Genomic DNA, 9,819 nt, shown 5'->3' on the forward strand with positions numbered 1-9,819 from the left:
GACAGAGAAATATACAATTGTCTGAACTGCAATGACCTCACAGACATGACCCTGACACTTTTGTTTTGAGTAGCATAGACATGAGATGTTATGGATCTGCTATCTGACCCCACAACCTGCACACCTTCTGCTCATCTTTGTGCCTCCTTTCTTGATTTCTTCCACCTTCCTTTTATCCTTTTATTGTTGTTGTTACTACCTCACCATTCACTGTGCTCCTGTAACTTCAGCCTACTGGGAGAATTACAGGGGAATTATGGGAAATGATGATATGGTAACCTGCTGTCTGGCTTCACGGAGGTCCTCTGTGTCTGAATATGAGACACACTCGCACACACAAGTGAAGACAGTATGTCAGAGAAAAAAGTACAGTCCTTCAAGTGGATGTAGTTGAGCATGTGCATGCACGTGTGTATGCGGTGTGTGAAAGAAATAGAGCTTGAAAACACACACATGCAGTCATTGCCTCCAGCTGGAGTGAATTAGTTTGCCTCCTCGCCATCTTAAATCTTGTGTTCTTTGCAGCAGTGAAGGAGGAGAGAGAAGCAGCGGGGTCAGACTGGAGTCACACAGGCTTTCCTCTGAGAGAGGCCATTTTTAGTTGCCTCAGGTTTACTGGCGTGTCAGAGAAGAGGCTTTTTTTTCTCAATGTGGGATGGAGACGAGAGTGCTCTGAGCATCAGACTGAGAATTTATCCCGAGGAAAGACATGAGACCTGGCTCAGCCTGCTGCTGAGGATAAGAGTAAAGTTTCTCCCTTGGAGGAGGAGGAGGAGGAGGGCATCCTGTGCCACATTTGAACTTTCATGGGAGCACTTTTAAAATTAGATTCCTTTTCAAAGTTGCATAAATGTTTTTGAAGCCCCTGCTTTACAACTGTTATTTCAAAGAGGGACACAGTTTTTGCACCAGCAGAGCCTGGTGTGTTTTATTTATTTATTTTTGACAGTTACAGCCCTAACAGATGCTTTGTGTTTGAATTAATTTCTGAATTTATTTTACATAATGTTAATTAAACAAGGAAACTATGTAAAATAAAGTGGATAAAATAAAGTGAAAAGGTCTGATTGTAGCAATCTGTTTGATAAGCTGAGCAGGTACAGTATCCATGGTAGAGACATGGCTTTAGGATGGGCAAAGCCTTTCTGGCAGATAAATGAGACAAGCAATACCACTCTCATTACCCACCTTAAATATGAGGCAATCAACATAGATGGGGACACAGAGGACATGTCCCCCCTCCCCATTTGTCACCTTTGGACAGAGCCAGGCTAGCTGTTTCTCCTGCTAAGCTAAGCTAACCAGTTGCTGGCTATGTCCTTGTATTTCATAAACGCTTGTGAAAGGTGTATGATCTTCTCGTCTAGCTGCTGTTTGGTCATGGACTTTCCATGTCCACATACGACGTGCAAGGTACCCTGGGTGCGTTGGTTGTTGACGTACTGGGACACGGTGACAAGTTCTGCCTGTTACATGCATAGTCTTTCAAAATACACTTCCGTTTTCGCAGGAAATTTAATGTTTACATACAGTCTCTTTCAAAATAAATGCACTACGTCGGTTCAGCGCTGCCAGTTGATGTTTAAGCAATGAAAACAAATGGTTAGGTTTCAGAAAAAGAACAGGGTTTGGCTTTTGAATCTTACGGGACCCAAACACCGCTCTCTCTGGTCAAAATTGGGGTTTGTTGGACCCATCCAACACCCCTCCCGCCTGCCACGTTACCCCCACGTTGCCGCCCACCACCACTATAACGGCAACCAGCCATGTGTCATGTCGACATTAAAGGATGCCTTTTTTCGTTGGTTTCTGATGCTGTAAGTCACTGCCCAAGCACCAAATTTCAACAACTTTGAAGTGAGACTGGGCTCACTGAGCATGTTAGCATATCCAAAAAGCATTTAGCTCAAAGCACTGCTAGTTTACTTAAGTATATTAGCAGGAGGCCCTCAGTTATATTTGATTTCCAACTCTTGTTTAGGAAAGGGAGGGTGTTAAATATGCCCAGTTGTCAGGTTTAACATTTTTTCTTAAACCACTGAAGTTGAAAAACAAGTTTTAAGCTGAAGCCTGAAGTGCTGGAAAACAGTCAAAGGTTCTTCTTCTTCTCCTTCTTCTTCTTTTTGCGTATGGATACTTGATTCTTTGGGGGTGGGATTCTACTTTGATGTAGCTGGCAGCTTGGAGTCAGCAAAGAGTAGGTTGATGTTACCCAGAGTGAAGCTTTCGTTTTTCATAAGCGATGAATAAATAAAAAATCACAAAAAAAAGCTTTCATTTTTCAGTCCAAGCTCTGAGGTTCATGTTTGCTTAGATATGAAACAGTGTCATTGCTGCTGATGAAGGAGGCTGGATTCTGTGTGCCACTGAAATAAGTTATAATTCTGGATCACTTAGGCTGTTTACATGTCAGTCTTTGAGTTTATATTTTTCATGCTCTGTAATGTTTCATTTCTGACATTGTGCATCCTAGAATAAACCCAGCGGTTTATGCTTTGAAGGAGCTTTAAAAGAACACATCGATTATAAGTAGCATCCAGAAATAAATTCAACCCTACCAGATATTTATATGTAATAACAGGTAAGAGTCTGGTAAGGGTGAATGTCATAAATCAGAGTCAGATGGGTAAACACAAGAGACATGCATCACTAAAATCACATTAGCACCAGTCATGGCCCTTTGTCATGCATCTCTGGTTCATTAATCAGACCATGTTCATCCACGAGCGTCTAGCAAGAACATTTAGATCCTGTTTGATTAGACTTTGTTTTGTATTGGGGGTTTTTTTTGGTTTGTGCATGCATGTGTCTTCAGTCAAAAAGGAGTATCACTATTTATTTTTCACCTGCTTTGAGACATGCTTTGTGCAGCCCAATGTGTAATTAGAAAGCTATGCCACATTTGACACAGTCAAAACACACACACTCACTCTCACACACACACACACACACACACACTCAGGGCAGATACGCAATACATGCAGAACCCAATCAGAAACAGTAGCACACTTGTTGGCCTCCTCTGATCAAAGATGCATCCATTGTGTCTGCTGCAGGACTAGATAATTGTTTATTTGTGTATGCTCTATGTGCTGAGTGTTGTGTGTATGTGTGTGTTTAAAGCAGGGTTGGTGTCGGCAGAGAATCACAGTAGATATTGTTACGGTGCTTAGTTTAACCATTTCTTTCCTCTCAGGTTAATTATATAGTACCTTACTTTGTTGATAAATCTGTGTTGCATACAATTTTTGAAGTATTTGTTTATAAAAATATTGTTATCTTTGTTTTCAGTTTGTATTTTGATGACAGGCTCTGTCGGCATGTCAATACATATCATGTCCACTGACTGATAGGGGTGTCATAGTATAGTATGCTATAATTTAAAAAAAATCACATAAAAACAATTTGATTTCTTGTAGTTACTTTTTTGTCTGTTTGTTTTTTAACCTCAAAGAAGGTAAAAGAAAAAGACAAGTTTGGCAGGTGAAATATTTTTCTTTGCCGGCATTATTTCTCTAAAAATTTGTCTCAGAGCTTCTGTATATTCAATTCAATTCAATTTTATTTATAAAGCCCAATATCACAAATCACAATTTGCCTCACAGGGCTTTACAGCATACGACATCCCTCTGTCCTTATGACCCTCACAGTGGATAAGGAAAAACTCCCCAAAAAACCCCCTTTAACGGGAAAAAAAAAACGGTAGAAACCTCAGGAAGAGCAACTGAGGAGGGATCCCTCTTCCAGGACGGACAGACGTGCAATAGATGTCATACAGAACAGATCAGCATAACAAATTAACAGTAATCCACATGACACAATGAGACAGAGAAAGAGAGAGAGAGAGAGAGAGAGAGAGAGAGAGAGATGCAGGTAATGACAGTAGCTTACAACAACATTATTGAAAGTAATAATATTATAGTTATAGTTCTGGCTACTGCGGTACAATATGTTGAAAGTATGTATTAATATCTGACAGTATACAAGTGTGACAATAATCATATGTGTATAATAACAGTAGAAGTATGACTAATGACTAATGATGGCAGCAGCAGCAGGAGGCATCTGGCAGGACCACGGCAGCAGCACAACCACACACGTCACGCTGTCCAGGCACCGCTGCGATATGAGTTAATCTGAGAGACAGTGGAGCACAAAGGCTCCGGAGAAGAAGCCAAGTTAGTGACATCCAGAATGGCCGAGTTAGCAAGATGCAGTAATAGAATACGAGAGAGAGAGAGAGAGGGAGAGAAGGCGCCCGGTGTATTATAGGGGGTCCTCCGGCAGACTAGGCCTAACTCAGCCTAACTAGGGGCTGGTACAGGGCAAGCCTGAGCCAGCCCTAACTATAAGCTTTATCAAAGAGGAAAGTCTTAAGTCTAGTCTTAAATGTGGAGACGGTGTCTGCCTCCCGGACCGTAACAGGAAGATGATTCCACAGGAGAGGAGCCTGATAGCTAAAAGCTCTGGCTCCTGATCTACTTTTGGAGACTTTAGGGACCACGAGTAACCCTGCGTTCTCAGAGCGCAGAATTCTGGTGGGATAATAAGGCACTATGAGCTCTCTAAGATATGACGGAGCTTGACCATTTAGAGCTTTATAAGTTAACAGAAGGATTTTAAATTCAATTCTGGATTTTACAGGGAGCCAGTGCAGAGAAGCTAAAACAGGAGAAATATGATCTCGTTTCTTAGTTCCTGTTAGTACACGTGCTGCTGCATTCTGAATTAGCTGGAGAGTTTTTAAGGACTTACTAGAGCTACCTGATAATAGAGAGTTACAGTAATCCAGCCTTGAGGTAACAAAAGCGTGGACCAATTTTTCTGCGTCTTTTCGGGTCAGGATAGGCCTAATTTTCGCAATATTACACAGATGAAAAAATGCAGTCCATGAGGTTTGTTTTAAATGAGAATTAAAAGACAAATCTTGATCAAATATTACTCCGAGGTTTCTTACGGTAGTGCTAGAGGCCAGAGCGATGCCATCTAGAGAAACTATGTCATCAGATAAAGAGTCTCTGAGTTGTTTGGGGCCAAGAACAATAACTTCAGTTTTGTCTAAATTTAACATCAGGAAATTGGTGCTCATCCAGGTTTTTATGTCTTTAAGGCAGTTATGGAGTTTAGTTACTTGATTACTTTCTTCTGGCTTCATCGATAAATACAACTGTGTATCATCCACATAACAATGGAAATTTATAGAGTGATTTCTAATGATGTTAACTAAAGGAAGCATATATAGAGTAAATAGGATTGGTCCAAGAGCAGAACCTTGCGGAACTCCAAAACACACTTTGGTACGTAAGGACGATTCATTATGAACGTGAACAAACTGAAAACGATCAGATAAATAAGATTTAAACCAGCTCAGTGCAGAACCTTTTAGGCCAATTAAGTGATCTAGTCTCTGCAGTAGAATTTGATGGTCAATTGTGTCAAACGCTGCACTAAGATCTAATAAAACGAGTACAGAGACAAGTCCTTTGTCTGAATATGCGCATAAAAATGTCACAAGACTGTCATTTTATATTCATATTAAAAAATGTCATGAAAAAGTCATATAGTGTTACATGCCACACGTTTGTGTTTTCTGTTTGTATTCTATTTTCTCTGGAGTGATTAGAAAGTATATATTGAAAATGTAATATTATACTGTCATGACAAATATCATGAAAAGTTATAACAAAGCATGACACAAATATAAAGAAGTCACAGTATAGTACGTCATAGAAATGTCACAAAGTCATAAATTAGTGTAAAAAATAAAAGTTCATACTATACTATGGCATTAAATGACATTAAATGTCATGAAAAAAGTCAGAGTATATTATGACATAAAAAAAATGTCATAAAACACTCACAGTATAATATGAAATGAAAACTTACACAGCAGTATGTAATCAAAAATTTTAAAAAGAAGTCAGTATAGCATGTCGTCAAAAATCATGAAAAGAAAGTCATAGTAAAGCATGTCGTTCATTATTGTGAAAAAAAGTCATTGTATAACATGTCATTCAAAATCATAAAAAAAGTCATAGTATAGCATGTCGTTTACAATCACGAAAAAAAAGGCATAGTATAGCATGTTGTTCAAAATCATGAAAAAAAAGTCATAGTATAGCATGCCGTTCACAATCATGAAAAAAAGTCATAGTGAAGCATGTCATCCAAAATCATGAAAAAAAGTCATAGTATAGCATGTCGTTCAAAATCATGAAAAAAAGTCATTGCATAACATGTCATTCAAAATCATAAAAAAAGTCATAGCATAGCATGTCGTTCAAAATCGTGAAAAAAAAAGTCATTGTATAACATGTCATTCAAAATCATAAAAAAGTCATAGTAAAGCATGTCGTTCAAATCATGAAAAAAAGTCATAGTATAGCATGTCGTCCAAAATCATGAAAAAAAGTCATAGTATAGCGAATCGTCAAAAATCATGAAAAAAGTCATAGTAAAGCATGTCGTTCAAATCATGAAAAAAACGTTGTAGTATAGCATGTCATCCAAAATCATGACAAAAAAAGTCATAGTATAGCATGTCATCAAAAATCATGAAAAATGTCATAGTGTAGGATGTCGTTCAAAATCATGAAAAACATCATAGTATATCATGTCGTCCAAAATCATGAAAAAGAAGTCACAGTAGTATAGCGTGTCATCAAAAATCATGAAAAATGTCATAGTGTAGGATGTCGTTCAAAATCATGAAAAACATCATAGTATATCATGTCGTCCAAAATCATGAAAAAGAAGTCACAGTAAAGTATGTCGTTCAAAATCATGAAAAAAAAGTCATAGTATAGTGAATCGTGAAAAATCATGAAAAACGTCATAGTATATCATGTCGTCCAAAATCATGAAAAAGAAGTCACAGTAAAGTATGTCGTTCAAAATCATGGAAAAAAGGTCATAGTAAAGCATGTCGTTCAAATCATGAAAAAAAGTCATAGTACAGCATGTTGTGCAAAATCATGAAAAGAAATCATAGCAAAGCATGTCGTTCAAAATCATGAAAAGAGGTCACAGTAAAGTATGAGGTTCAAAATCATGAAAAGAAGTCACAGTAAAGTATGAGGTTCAAAATCATGAAAAAACGTCATAGTATAGCATGTTGTCCAAAATCATTAAAAAATGTCAAAGTATAGTATGTCATAAAAAAAGGTCTGGAAAGCCTCATAGTATACTATGGCATACTAAATATCGTCAAGATCTAGTCAAAGTTATATTATGGTATCTTTTTAAAAATATCATTAAAACTCCTAGTATAGCGTGTCATAAAAATGTTTTGATGTCATGAAAAATGTCATAATGTACTATATCACAATAATATATTACATCACAATGAAAAAAAGTCATCCTTTAGTGTGTCGTAAAAAATGTCAAATTTTGTACATTACAAAGTGTTACAACCTGGCTCAACGGCTGCAACAAAGATTTGAGACAAGACAAGAATACAAATTGTAAAAGCATGTTTATTTACAAAATAAGGATTACACAACAAAACAGAATAAACTTGAAAGCCATTTATTATTCACATATGTGTTTGTGGTATAAATGTCCATAGAAAAGCCAAAAGAACAGCAGCTGCGCCCCCGAGGGAAGAGGGAGTCTATTGACAGGTGAGGAGCTTAATGTCATGAATGCCCAGGTGTGGCTCATGAAGTTATTGACGATCCCTTGCCTTAACTCAGATCCTGTGAGAGAAAAAGCAGCCAAAGCAGGCGCACCTAGTGGAAGAGAGGGGTCACTGCACAAAGAATGTGGTAAAATTGTCATAGTAAAGTATGCACAAAATAAAAGAAAGATATCATAGTGTAATATGCCATGAAAATTTCATTTAGCATATCATAAAAAAATGTAAAAGAATGTCATAAAAATGTCCCCCAGTATTTCTGCTAACTACCTATGATCTCCTATGATTATTTTTTATTTCTTCTTTCAACATTGCCTTCATCTTCATTTGTTTATTGTACATTATACATTCAACATGTCAACCACATAAATCACATTACAGTTACTCTGTACTCAAGATGTCGATTTGTTCTCCAAAACACTGCGTTAATATAATGTGTTCACTGCCATATCATATACACCTCTTTGACTGACATCAGTCATGGATTGTCCTAGATCATTTTAGATTATAGATAAATTCGATTTTTCTTTGTCTTGCAGCAAATATTAAAATTGCAGTTCTGATAAAGTGTATTGAGTTTTTATAAAATTCAAGATCTCTGTTGGCAGAAATTTTCCACCATTTCAATCCACACAGTTCACCAGGCAATCTGCTGACTGGCTGAATTGTGTATTATGACAACTTAAAGCTAATAATCCTAATGCTCACCTTAATCCTAAACCCAGTACCTAACCATGAATCAGATCCTTCAAGCAGTAAAACATACTGAATATTCAGCGTGCAGGATTTTACATATCTTTATATCTCTGGACACACACACATACACATGCAGACACACACAACAGTTTCTGGGATGTGACATTTGCCCACCCATCTCTTACATGTGTAGAACAAGCGGCCTTAAGACACACATACACACATTCGCACAACTTAATCACAACCACCATTGCTGTCCTATTTTCCATATGTAACTGGGGCACCTACATTTAGCCAGCTGTATTAATACAAACCAGTGTGTGTGTGTGTGTGTGTGTGTGTGTTCCCAGCCATCTGCACAAATGCAATCTAGTGCTGCAGGCGGAACTCGAGCATCAGTCACAGGGGCATGATGGAGAGGAGGGGGTGGGTGAGGGCAACAGGAGAGTTACCCCAGTTTCCTTGGAGAGGGTAAATGGAGGCTAAAAAAAACAAAAGGAAACAAAAGTACAATAAAGAGAACAAAACACAAAAAAGAAATACCTAAAATTTTCAAAAAAGATGGTGATGAGAAAGAACAAGACCAAGGGCTAATTAAAAGTCATGCAGAGAGACTGACAGTCGGTCTTTAATTGGTTAAATCGGCATGAAATAACCTTAATGCCAACAATTCTGAAGGAGACGTGGTCACATTCCCAAACTACTCTCACCACACAGTGATGCTGGCTTTCAACATCAGGCTGCCAAACTCGTTCTGTCATCCATGACCAGGAAAATTATCTTTGAAATATGAATGGAGACTCTCAGGCCAGTGATGTGGAGCTCCTGGTAATGCGGGAATAGCTGGTCTGGAGAGGAGAGATGAAGAAAGAAATCGATGTTTAGGCAGTGGAGATGGAATTGGAAAAGAATGCAATATGTAGACTTTAAGAGAGAAAAATGGAAATGGATGCAGCGGCAGGATAATTGAAACTGAAAGCATGAACAGATGAAAAGGACTGAAAAGACAGAGGACACCCCCAACCTGTTGCCGAGAGCAGCAACAATCCTTCGTGGAGTTAATCAAATCGATTGATCGCTGGACTTTGAAACGATTCATTAACACACACAGACACGTACATCAGCCAGTGAAACTGATCGTTGATTGTGAGCACTCGGGGAACGGTCATGGGTGCACAAAATCAATTCACCTTTAGGCACTGACACACATGCACAAACAGCGCTAACGTCAGAGCCACGTCAGAGCTGCCACAGTGGATTAGACTTCAGTCCTGGTCTGCTGCCCTGCACCTGTCCCCCAGAGAATATGTTACTGTAACCATATGTTACTGTACAAACTAGACTCATGGAGACAGTTTGAAGGCAGTATTATTTAACTTGAAGATCATTTTGATCCCAAGACTCTGAAACAAACTCATAGAAAACAAGCCTTTGTATGATGCATATTAGGGGCAACCAGGTGACAACACTGAACTGGTGGATGCCAC

This window comes from Epinephelus fuscoguttatus, linkage group LG5 (genome assembly GCF_011397635.1).
Source record: "Epinephelus fuscoguttatus linkage group LG5, E.fuscoguttatus.final_Chr_v1".
Classification (NCBI taxonomy): Eukaryota; Metazoa; Chordata; class Actinopteri; order Perciformes; family Serranidae; genus Epinephelus; species Epinephelus fuscoguttatus.